The sequence below is a fragment of the Rhinolophus ferrumequinum genome, chromosome X, assembly GCF_004115265.2.
Source record: "Rhinolophus ferrumequinum isolate MPI-CBG mRhiFer1 chromosome X, mRhiFer1_v1.p, whole genome shotgun sequence".
Lineage (NCBI taxonomy): Eukaryota > Metazoa > Chordata > Mammalia > Chiroptera > Rhinolophidae > Rhinolophus > Rhinolophus ferrumequinum.
Window position 1 is genome coordinate 20,770,799 of NC_046284.1, and position 12,989 is coordinate 20,783,787.

At 48.2% G+C, this 12,989-nt stretch overlaps 1 pseudogene; it reads right to left on the reverse strand.

Moving 5' to 3' along the window:
- Positions 1–4,737: 4,737 nt before the first annotated feature.
- Positions 4,738–6,028, reverse strand: LOC117025166 (short/branched chain specific acyl-CoA dehydrogenase, mitochondrial-like; annotated as a pseudogene).
- Positions 6,029–12,989: the final 6,961 nt, after the last annotated feature.

Sequence of the window (12,989 nt, forward strand, 5' to 3'; positions counted from 1 at the left end):
AAAGCTTGGTATAAGCAAGACTCACAGAAGCCACAATGGTGTGGTGGGAGTCAGCTGATGAGACCGGAATAGCAACATGTGACCTCAAAAAGTATCAAAGGTGATGAGATTATTGGTAGCACTGAGGGAGACCGTCAAAGGTTGGATGTAGTCTATCTGTCAGGGGCGAGAAGGATCAATGCTTCATGCAACATGGCTTTCTTTATTGCAAGATAAACAGGCCAACTTTGGGTAAGAATAACAGTATTGACTTCTGCATCAGAAACAGAGTCCTTTACTTTGTGCCTAGTTCCTGATGGCAGATGTGTTGCCATGTCTGATGGCAACCTTGGCTGTGCAGGCTTGATCAGCAGCTTGATTTTAGTTGGTCTCATCAGAGAACAGACCTTTACTGTAGACATCTCTGTGAGTGACCTAGGCAGCCCAATCAGCATCCACATTTTATTATCACAGTTTATGGTCCCAAAGAGTTGTCTTTAATCTGCCCATCTTTCAAGTGGCAGATCAAATAGGTAGGCAGGCCATTGGCAACAGCCCCAGGGTCAGTGAAAACGTAACAAGTTTCATCAAGGGGAGGATTGGCCAAACTTATGAGAAGAGCCTTAAGTTCTGCCCATGGAGCACAAGTGTGATAACCCACAGTCAGGGTTGTTGATGTGATGCGCCAACCACCAGGACATCACCTATACAGTGGAAGCTTTGGACATCAGAGGATAAAGACACTCACACTAAATGCTGACACCCCCCTTACCACTACCCCCGCGCGTGCGAGGGCGCGCGTGCGCGCGCTCACACACGCGCGCGCGCACACACACACACTGGTGGGAATAGGAGGGAACTTGGTCCAACTAGCACTTCTCTACTTGTGTCAGTGCCCTGAGTGGGAGACACTCCTCTGACACTTTATGAGCATTTATAATACAAGCACTAAACACATCAATTTCCTTATACATTTTACAACAACAGTAGGTTGAATTGGCACAGAGGGCCCCATCCACAAGGTCCCCTGAACTGTTTTCCTTCACTGAGAGTTTTACTAAAACCCTATCAGTTGAATCCAGGCTCTTTTTGTTCCCTCTGAGAACACAGACCAAGGAATTTAACACCTGCACTTCAGAAATTAACAACAGCAGCTCCGGGCAGTTCCGGGCCTGGGGTGATCGAACAGGGGGAGGGGAGAGGTTTGGGAGAGGCCAGCCTAAGGAAATGACTGGAGGCTTTTTCTCCTTTGTCTCCTAGCCCCAGGAGGTACATGCACATCTGCCTCCTCGGGTTTGTACCTCCCAGAGTTCCGTGGCTCAGGGGGTCTTCCTTTCTGCCTCCGCTTGTCTGACAGCTCCGCCCTGGAGACCTAAAGGCCAGTGGTCACCCCTGCGCCTAGCTTCCTCTCCTGCCGTATGACCGGGAAGGATGATGACACAGATGCCTGTTTCCAAGTCATAAAAGTTCGAGTGCCTCCCCAGGAGAACTTGCATATTCTTTTTTTGTTCTTTAAAGCAGCTGAAATCCTAGTAGAGGAAGATGGAGGGGGAGAGCAGCTGGGCATCAGTAAACAAGACTTTTCATTTATTTTCAATTTTGAGTGGCTGCCCACTTGGGCTCAACAAATGAACTTCTAATGTTTTTCATTACCTAATGCTGTACATCCTCATTTCTGATACTTTTTTTTTAGTTATGGTGACTCCCTTGACTTACCAACTATAGTCATATTCCCTTATAACCAGGGCTCCAGGGCTGGCTGTTCCATTGTCATGATAATGCCATTGTCATGATAAAACCCTCACTCAGCAGAGAGGGATTACAACTAAATTACCAAACTCAAAGAAAGAGATCAGATTTATGGTGGCGTGGGGGTTGGGGGAATTGGAGGAAGGTGGTGAAAAGGTACAAACTTCCAGTTATAAGATAAATAAGTACTAGGGATGGAATATACAGCATGATGTGTAGTTACCACTGCTGTATGATATATAGGAAAGTTAAGAGAGTAAATCCTAAGAGTTGTCATTATGAGGAGAAAAAAACTTTTTCCATTTCTTTTTATTGTATCTACATGAGATGATGGATGTTAACTAAACTTATTGTTATAATCACTTCACAATATATGAAAGTCAAACGTTTACATCTGAAACTCATACAGTGATGTATGTCAATTATATCTCAATAGAACTGGAGAACTAAGGTACCCAACGGAGGAATCTTATAACAAAGCCTGGATGAATTTTTCTGTGATAATTGAAAATGCCCTAGAGAATGGTGACTTCTGAAATGGAAAAGTAGGTGGTTGAGGGAAACTTGCCTAGAAGCTATATAACTTACATATGTGGATATCTTTCCCTTGCAATGGTAGCTACTGGGAGAGAGAGAGAGAGAGAGAGAGAGAGAGAGAGAGAGAACACTAAGGTGCCAATCAGGTGGCTTGTTTTAATCCTAGTTCTTACCACTTAGCCTCTAACATTCATTAACAGGTAGAACAGTGGGAAAGCCTTACTCCTTTTCACTTGCCCACCATTTGGGAAGGAACATTCTCTACTGGATCCCAGGAGTCTTCTCTTGTTACCTAATTTGGCTTGTGTGGGCCCTCATCCTTTCTCTTCCAGAAATCCCTGTCTCTGTCAGCCTCCCATCCTTATATCCAAAACTGTCAAACACTATGCAAAATCTGAGATTTTATCCTACTTACAAACTAACAAGTTAGCCTGTGAGTGTTTCATGGATACAGGCAGAAGACACAAAGCTATAGAATCAGAGACAAGACACTTTATTATTCACCGTAAAAGTAGGAGCCTGAGTGTTTGCATGATGTTTGTGCCAGTCCCCCTACACCCAAGTCCCATGGGGGTGATGCAAAGGGACCATCATGGGTGCTTGTACACACAGTGGACTGTGTTGTAGGAGAAGATACTGAGTTTTGGGGTTCACTGCTTTTATAATAAGCAGAAGGGAACCTGTTCTTTGGGGGTGAGACAGTGTGTCACTCAAGGTGAGAAATGACCAGGGTGAAAAGCGGTTAGGGTCTTACCCAGCAAGTTTGTGCAGGGACACAAACAGTCCATGGTGAATCGCCTTTCCTAACAAATACAGACCAGGAGAAAATATTGCAAATCACATACAGCAGGTCCTCAAATAACATTGTTTCATTCAACGTTGTTTTGTTGTAAAGTTGATGAGAAAATAAAAATGAATTCCCACCCCGGGGCCACTGTCTGTGTGGAGTTTGCATGTTCTCCCCATGTCTACATGGGTTGTCTCTGGGGACTGGTTTCCTCCCACATCACAAAGATGTGCACATGAGCTGACTTGGCGTGTCTGAATTGTCCCAGTTAGAGTGAGTGTGAGTGTGTGTGATGCCCCCTGCAGTGGAAGGGTATCATATCCAGGGTGGATCCCGCCTTGTGCCCTGAGCTGCCAGAAGATGCTCTGGCCACCTCTTACTCTGAACTGGAATAAGTGTGTTGGAAAATCATGATCTTACTCATTTTTATTCATCTCTCTTAAATGTATATATAGCTCACATTTATTTCAGTGTTTCACACTAAAAGTGTTTTGGGTCTTTATTTAAAAGTTTGATGATGTTTTTGTGACCAGAAATATGTTGTTGAACTTAAATCATGTTTATATCAATTAGCCTATGATAAAATTAGTTTCCTTATATGTCATTTCACTTAAAGTCTCAGTTTCCAAGAACCTACTGATTACGTCAAGTGAAGGCTTACTGTATCTGACAACGGACTTGTACCCATAATATATAAAGAACTTTCAAAACAACAGTAAAAGAACAACCTATGTTAAAGTGAGCAAAAGACTTGAACACATGCTTCACAGAAGAGAATACACATATGGAAAATAAACACATGAAAAGATGTTCAATATCTTTCCATTAGGAAAATGCAAATTCAAACAACCATTAGATACCACTACAGGTAGCCATCTTTTCATTGTATCCTCACATGACGGAGAGCAGAGAGAAAGAAAGTAAGCTCTATCCTGTCTCTTCTTTTTTTTTCTCTGATGCCACAAAATAAAGATTTAATAGGAATGTAAACTAGCCATGTCTATTAGTATGTCTTTATTTTTACAAATTCTTCCCCCCCCTTTTCCACCTGCCCCCGCCCACTCGAGTTCCCCTGTTGTTTCTCAGTCTAGTTGTGTAGGAGACAACTCCCTGGCCCATGCTGGTATTATGAGCCTTGTGCTCCCGCTGGCTGAGGCAGTTGGTCGCTCACAGCAGTTCATGCTGGCCACTCACGCTGGCCGCCGGCCGCCGGCACACAGTAGCCTGTGGCAGCACTCAGCAGCCCACCGTAGCCCAGCTCCAGGGAGAGCTGTTGTTCACAATCTTAGCTGTAGAGGGCACAGCTCACTGGCCCATGTGGGAATCGAACCGGAGGCCTTCTCATTAGGAGCACAATGTTCATACCACCTGAGCCACCAGGCCAGCCCCTATTTTTCCAAATTCTGATAGAGTAAAACTTTTATATACCCTGAAGCTAGAATATCTATAGAACTTTAGAAAAAGAGTTTGAGAAAATATGGATGCGTTTCTTCTCAAATTTTAAAAATGATTTCCTGTGCTTAAGGTGAGCAGACTGGAAAGATAAAATAGAAAACGTCTACCCTAAGATCCAGGACTAAGGACTTAAATTGCTTCAGTGCTGTGGTGTTTAACTTCCCCCAAAGGCACAGTAGTTTGAAATTTTACATCAGTGACGTCAGGGAGGGGCCCCACTCCTGTGGTTGTCAGTATTCTGCATTGATGTGCTTTGCAATGGTGTTCAGCTGGATATTTGAAGTTCCTTCATAGATTGTACCAATCTTTGCATCTCGGAAATATTTTTCCATGGGGTGTAGCCTACACCTCCCATGCACTCAATACAGTTACTAGTTGTTAGTCCTGCAACTTCTGATGCATAGTATTTGGCCATAGATACTTCTTTTATGAATGGCCTGCCGGCATCTAAAAGCCTAGCAGCGTTGTATGTTAGCAATCGTGTAGCTTCCAGCTGGGTGGCCACCTGAGCCACTTGGTGTTGAAGCCCCTAAAAGTCAAATATTCTTTTGCCAATTTATATCCTTTCTTTAAGATATGGAATAGTGTAGTCAAAACATCCTTGAGTCAGTCCCAGCATCTGTGCAGCAATTCCTATTTTACTTTTATTAAGGCTCCCTATGGCATACTTATAGCCATGTCCAATGTGTCCCAGAATATTGGTTTCCGGAACCCTGGAATTTTCAAATGTTAATGGGCAGGTGGAAGAATCTCTGATCCCCATTTTGTTTTCTGCTTTCTCTATGTGCAGGCCTTCAGTATCGCGATCTACTATGAAGCAGGTGATTCCTTTATACCCCCTGGTGGGATCTACATTAGCCATCACCAGGAAGAGCTCTGCATACTCGGCATTGGTAATCCACATCTTTGACCCATTGATGACATAATAATTTCCCTTTTTTAATCAGCTCTGGTCTTCAAAGCAAATGGATCCCTATCTGCTCCAGCCTCTGAAAGGCAGAAACTTCCTATTTTTTCTGTAGCTAGCTTGGTCAAATAGGTAGCCTTTTGTTCTTCTGTTCCATGTTTTCTAAACAGCTCATTAATTACTGTGTTCTGGATGTCACATATCAAAGCCACAGATACGTCAACTTTGGCTAATTCCTCTATCACTAGGACAGAGAAAAAAAATGAATCTCCTGTTCCTCCATATTTTGTTTCAAGGTCAATAGCCATCAACCCCTGTTGAAATAATCTTTGCATTAGTGATGCCTCCATTTTTGAATTTTCATCCATTTTTGAAACCAAAGGAGCAACTTGTTTATGGGCAAATTTTTTAACTGTGCTCTTTATCATCATCTCCTCATCTGTAAATGTCTGCAGGAGGGCGCAGGGTAGCCCATCGTTTGTTATATTGAGTACAGCTTCTGACTGGGAAGATTGTAGGACACGAGGAGGAGTTTTCCAAGAAGACAGGCAAGTTGGGAAGTTTCTTCTTAGCAGTGTGCAGCCGCACAATAGTCGTACTGCAGCTCCCTCCATCACAGCTGCAGGCCTGGAGACATCGCTGATTGCTCGAAATCTCTCCTCTCTCTTCTTTTTTTGACATTCACTATTTTTTACATTAATTTCAGGTGTACAACATAGTGGTTAGACATTGATATAATTTAAGAAGTGATCCCCCTGGCTAGTGCCCACCTGGCACTATACATAGTAATTATCATATTATTGACCATATTCTCTATGCTTTACTTGGATCCCCATGACTATTTTGTAACTGCTAATTTGTATTTCTTAATCCCTCCCTCTTTTTCAACCACCCCCCAACGCTGCCAATATGGCAACCATCAAAATTTTGTCTGTATCTATGGTGTGTTTCGTTTTGATTGTTTGTTTTGTTCTTTAGATTTCACATATAAGCAAAATCACATTGCATCTGTCTGACATACTCTACTCAGCACACTACCCTGCAGGTACATCCATGCCACTGCAGATGGCAAGAACCCATTCCCTTACATGGCTGAGCAGTATTTCTGTATGTATCACCGCCTCTTTAGCCATTCATCCATCGATGAACACCCAGGCTGCCTCTACATCTTGGCCATTGTAAACAATGTTACAATGAACATATGGATGCACACGTAATCTTGAAGTAGCATTTTGGGTTTCTTTGGATAAATATCCAGAAGTGGGATTACTGGGTCCTTCTTTGTTTCTTGTTATAGCCTTTGTTTTAAAGTCTGTTTTGTCTGGTATAAGTATTGCTACCCCACATTTTTTGTTTGTTTGTTTCTGTGGGGACAGAGCCCCAGAGAGCAGTTTCCAGGCTCTCAGCCTCACGTGGAGGGGTGCTGGCTCGGGTAGTAGATGGCCGTCAGCTGTGGCTAGTTGGCCGTCAGCTGTAACCCTTGAGCCATTGGCCACTAATATAACTCCCGCGGCTGCGTTGGGGAGAGGGATTCGAGGAGAGTCGGTCGGTTTGCAGAAAAGCGGACAGCCGGTCGCACGTCGTGTGAATCCAGCCTCCAGTGAGACTATAGCGGTATGACTCCCCTACCTATGGCTCCGTGGGTGTTCCTTTTTCGCCTCACCATATCCTGTGTTCTTGTATGGGGAGTGGAAGCTGAGACCCCGCGGGCCACCCTGTGTGACAAATGGCGCAGCAAGCAGGGTGTGGTGTTGGTGGAAACTCTCCGGAATGTACTGGAGCAGTTTACACGTATAAAAGCTCAGTTTTGTAAGCAGGGTATGGTGCCTACCAAAACCTACTGAAGCATGGTGGAGCGGTTTGTGCAAGTGAGAGCCCAGCTTTGGGAGGCCCATGAGGAGTGACACTGGGAACGGGAGGCGTGGTCTGGCTGGGAGACTCAAGCCTCCAGCTGGCACACCACCTTGTTCGCCATGGAAGGCATTGCCTTCAGTTTGGTGATCTGCTGCGGCCTTAGGCTCCGAGGGTTGTGGACATCTTCCGCGGAGGACTCCACCCACTCAGACACCTGTCATGGCGAGCAAGATTCCGACCAGGTAGGAATGGAGTCTGACTCTGGGCAGGAGGACGTGTGGCCCCCCACACAGTGTGTGGTGTTTGGTAGTCACTGTTCTCAGGAGTTGGATACCCAAGGAGGGGTGGGAGGACATGGACGGCTCTCCGGCCAGCGGGGAGAGCGCCCTGAAGGCTCTGGCTGAGCGGTTGCCAGAGGAGGGGAAGGCTACAGCTGGCCGCGTGGGCTGGATGTTCCTCATGACCTTGAGTCTCAACATGGAAAATGCGCTTAATAACATAGCCCAGGTGCCAGACCAGGTGTCCCGGTAGGAAGTACTGGAAGCTCGGGTCCGCCTGTTAGAAGAGGGGCCCACAGTGGAGACTCTGAGGCAGAGGCGGAGGAAGCCAGTGGAGACAATGTAGCTCCCAACCCCCAAGCCCGGCCAATCTTGAAGCAAAGGGTAAAACGTGAGCAACCTTTGGGCCGCGGGGGCGTTGCTGCTGGCAACCAACCCGTGGCTCAGTTCACAGCCTACACCCCTTACACTCCCACTGAGTTGCAGGAGCTGGGGAGGCGGTACAGACAGAGCCCTGGAGAGCCAGTCTCGGCTTGGCTATTACGTTTATGGGATGAGGGGGCAGACAGCATTCTCTGCTCCCCGGGTGAGATGGGAAAGCTAGCCTTCGTGACAGTGCGTTCGTCCCTGTGACAAAGGTTACAGAACTGCCATAGGTTGGCCCACGACCAGGGCAACCATTCTCTAATGGAGTGGCTCACTGCTGCGGTACGCACACTATGGGGACAGGCTGGTGAGCTGCCAGACACTGTGAGTCAATGGCAGTCATATGTGGAACTTATGCAAATCATCCGTGAAATGGGTATGAGGCATGCTATTTTTAACCTTAACATGCAGGGGCCGGATGATGAGCTTTTTAAAGCCAGCATGAGAGATCTGGTTTTGGATACTGCACCTGCGAGTGCTTTTGGATCCTTGGTTGCTATTCTTACATCCTATGTGGGACGACGGATCCATGAAGTTACAACTGCTATGGCCACCCTAGGGGATGTTGAAAGCCGGAGGCGAAGGAAGTTAAGACAGGAGGTCCGCGCAGTTGAGACCTGGAAGCCCAAACCAAAGGTAAAGGGGCGAGGTCGCGGGCCTCAGAGAGTAACACGTGCACAGATGTGGCGTGATCTCGTGGCAGCAGGGATCGATCGGGAGAAAATAGACCAACAACCCCATGCAGTCCTGCTGGAACTTTGGAAACAATTGTGTCCAGAACAGCAATTCTGTAGAAGCCTAAAGGAGAAGTCTGGGAAAGCACGACCCGTGTCCCTCCAGGACTTCATGCAGCGGCTTGAGGCCGACTCCTTCCAGCTTGATTAGGGGTGGGGCCAAGGTACCCAGTCAGAGGGGATGAGAAGGGACCGGAGGCCCCACGTGGAACTGTCCATACATTGGTCCGCTTCTAATGTGCAGAGGGTTTTGGCCCTAGTTGACACTGGCGCAGACTGTAGTCTTGTTTATGGGAACCCAGAACTGTTCCCCGGACCAGCAATCTGCATTGATGGCTATGGGGGAAAGACTGTGACTATAAAAGCTGTTTCCTTACCACTGGGTATAGGAAGGCTCCCCCCTCGTACCTACAAGGTTTATGTCTCCCCCGTTCCAGAGTATATTCTAGGTGTGGACGTGCTACATGGCCTCAGCTTACAGACGATGGTAGGAGAGTTCCGTCTCCGGATCCGGGTGGTGAAAGCAGTGATACGCAGGCATGCTCACCACCCTCCTCAAGTGTTGCCACAGCCTAGGCGCGTGGTTACAGTGCGACAGTACCGCCTGCCAGGAGGGCAGGAGGAGACTGGTCGCACAATATTGGAATTGGAGAAGGCACATATGGTGAGGCCAACGCACAGTCCCTTTAACTTCCCAGTATGGCCTGTCAAGAAGCCAGATGGGACCTGGTGAATGACTGTGGACTATAAGGAGTTAAATAAGGTGATGCCACCTGTGCACACAGCAGTACCTTCAATACACGATTTGATGGATCGTCTGACTGTTGGCCTGGGAACATATCACTATGTAGTGGACTTGGCCAATGCTTTTTTCTCCATTGACATTGCACCCGAGTGTCAAGAGCAGTTTGCTTTTACTTGGGACAGGTGGCAGTGGACTTTTCAAGTCCTTCCGCAAGGATACTTGCACAGCCCCACTATCTGCCACGGGCTCGTGGCCCAGGATTTGGCACAGTGGGATCGCCCGTCCTCTGTGGCCTTGTTTAATTATGTTCATGATATTTTATTAACATCAGATTCTCTTTCTGATTTAGAGCAAGCAGCTCCCTATCTTCTCTGCCACCTGAAGTCACGTGGCTGGGCGGTGAATGAGGAAAAGGTCCAAGGCCCTGGCTTATCCGTCAAGTTTTTGAGTGTTGTGTGGTCGGGTAAGACAAAGGTTATACCTGAGGCAATTATTGATAAGATACAAGCCTTTCCCCCGCCGACCAAGGTCTCCCAACTGCAGATGTATCTGGGACTGCTAGGATACTGGCGGGCGTTTTTACCCCATTTGGCACAAATGGCAAGGCCCTTGTACAATATGATAAAAAAGGGGGCCTCATGGGATTGGACAGAGGCTATAGAGCAAGACTTCGTTGCCATAAAATGGGCAGTGCAGCAGGCACAGGCTTTGCAAGTAGTGGACCCCGGCCACCCATTTGAACTTGATGTTCACATAACCCAAGAGGGGTATGGATGGGGCCTCTGACAATGGCAGGAGCGTCTCCGGTTGCCAGTGGGATTTTGGTCCCAATTATGGAAAGAAGCGGAGGTCCGCTACTCTCTAATAGAGAAACAGCTGGCCACTGTGTATGCAGCCCTAGTGGCCACAGAAGCCATCACAGGAACGGCACGGGTGTTGGTTCGAACAACCTATCCTGTCCAGGGGTGGGTCCGTACGTGGACCCAGGGACCCAAAATGGGGTGGCACAGACCACCGCCCTTGCCAAGTGGGGTGCCTACTTGGAGCAACGTAGCACCCTTAGTTCAAGCCCTTTGAGCACAGAGCTACAACACGTCCTAGGGCCTGTGGAGCTTGTAGCCCAGGCTGAGCCAAACACTCTGCCTAGAAGGGAGGACTTGGAGCTCTCACCCTACAAAGAAGGACAGTCCCCAGTACCTGAGGATGTCTGGTTTACCGATGGTTCTAGCCGAGGGGCTGCAGCTGTTTGGACGGCTATTGGTGTGCAGCCCAAAACAGACACCATTTGGTTTGGTACTGGGACGGGCCAGAGTAGCCAGTGGGATGAGCTACGGGCTGTGTGGATGATAATCAGCCACGAGCCCGGGCCCCTAGTTATTTGTACTGACAGCTGGGCAGTGTTCCGGGGCCTAACGCTGTGGCTCCCTACGTGGAAACACCAAAACTGGTTGGTAGGATACTGTCCACTGTGGGGTCAAGCCATGTGGCAGGACCTTTGGGACCTAGGGCAGAGAAAAGAGGTGACCCTAATGCATGTCACAGGTCACTCCCCCTTAGTGTCCCCAGGTAATGATGAAGCAGATGCCCTGGCATGGGTCCGATGGTTAGAACGGGCTCCTGCCACTGATGTGGCCCATTAGCTGCATAGGAAATTGCAGCATGCTGGAAGCCGAACCATGTGGCAGGTGAGCAGACGCTGGGGTCTGCCTTTGAAATGGCAGGAGATAGCAGATGCCTGCTATGATTGTGCCATCTGTGCCCAGGACAGCCCCCAAAGGCGGAGGCTCCCCTGGGAGACACAGCAGATTACGCGAGGGAGTGTGCCCCTCACTCACTGGCAAGTGGATTACATTGGACCCCTGCCTAAGGCCCACAATGCGATATACATGTTTACAGCAGTGGACACTGCTACGGGGTTGATGTTTGCTTGGCCGTGTCCGGCTGTGGATCAGCGGCATACAGTGGTCGCTCTTACATGGCTGTGCGCCCTCTATGGGTGTCCCCAAGTCATTGAAACTTGCCCCATTTTATAGGGCAAGAAGTGCAGCGCTGGGCTGCCAGGATGGACGTGCAATGGTTGTTTCATAGCCCGTATAACCCACAAGCTGCTGGCATGATTGAACACTACAACGGCCTTTTGAAGCAAGGCCTCCGGGTGTCAAAACAGCCTCCCACGATGCGTGACTGGGCCTCGCGTCTATGGGACGTCTTGAGAATCCTGAATGAGAGACCACGGAAGGGAGGGCCCGCAACAGTAGAAGCTCTGCTACATCGAACAGCTGCTCCCATTGAATTACAAGTTACCACCAGTGAGAATCTGTTAAAGCCAGGCTACGGCAGAAATGGAAACATTTTGCTGCCAGCATCCACATGCTTGAAAGCAGGGGAACGACAGCAATGGACTTGGCCCTGGCAGGTCAAAAGCCCCCACTGTCAATGGTTGGGCCTGATAGCCCCATGGGGTGCCGGTTTGACTCATGATTTGCAAGTGACCCATGGGGTGGTGGCTTAGTGGCCACCGCAAGTGACTGTAGTATATGGAGGTCCCAATATTGGGATGATTTTGCGGGGAACCTATGTGCTCTCACTATGGCCTGTTATGGGGTCCCCTGTTCTGTTACATATTGAAACTATGCAAGGGACCCCAAGCACTGCCATAAAGGTCTGGTACCACAAACTGGGAAAGGTGCCAGTGGCAGCGACCCTCCTTTCCCAGGACAAAAAGCTAGCATGTATCCTCCCAGATGGAAGGGATTTGCCATTGTTGGTTCCTAAGACTGCTGTTTCTTTTAGTCCGTAGGTGCTGATAGGCTAATATGGCACAGGGACCCTCGCAGAAACCACTTGTCGTGTAGATTGTGAGGCGAGACCCTGTAGGGGTGGAGTGTGGTGACAGAGCCCCAGAGCAGTTTCCAGGCTCTCGGCCTCACGTGGAGGGGTGCTGGCTCATGTAGTAGATGGCCGTCAGCTGTGGCTGGTTGGCCGTCAGCTGTAACCATTGAGCCATTGGCCACTAATATAACTGCAGTGGCTGCGCTGGGGAATGGAGTTGAGGAGAGTCGGTCGGTTGGCAGAAAAGTGGACAGCAGGTCGCACGTCGTGTGAATCCAGCCTCCAGTGAGACTATAGCGGTATGACTCCCCTACCTATGGCTCCGTGCGTGTTCCTTTTTGGCCTAGCCACATCCTGTGTTCTTATGTGGGGAGCGGGAGCAGAGACCCTGAAGGCCGCCCTGCATGACAGTTTCCACTTTCATGAAATATTGTTTTCCATGCCTTTACTTTCAGTCTCTATTGTCTTTTGAGCTGAAGTGAGTGTCATGTAGGCAGAATATGTAAGGGTCTTGTTTTCTTAACCATTTAGCTACCCTGTCTTTTTTTTTTTTAAAGATTTTATTGGGGAAGGGGAACAGTACTTTATTCGGGAATAGTGTGTACTTCCAGGACTTTTTTCCAAGTCAAGTTGTTGTCCTTTCAACCTTAGTTGTGGAGGGTGCCGTTCAGCTTCGAGTTGTCGTTCTTTCAGTCTTAGTTGTGGA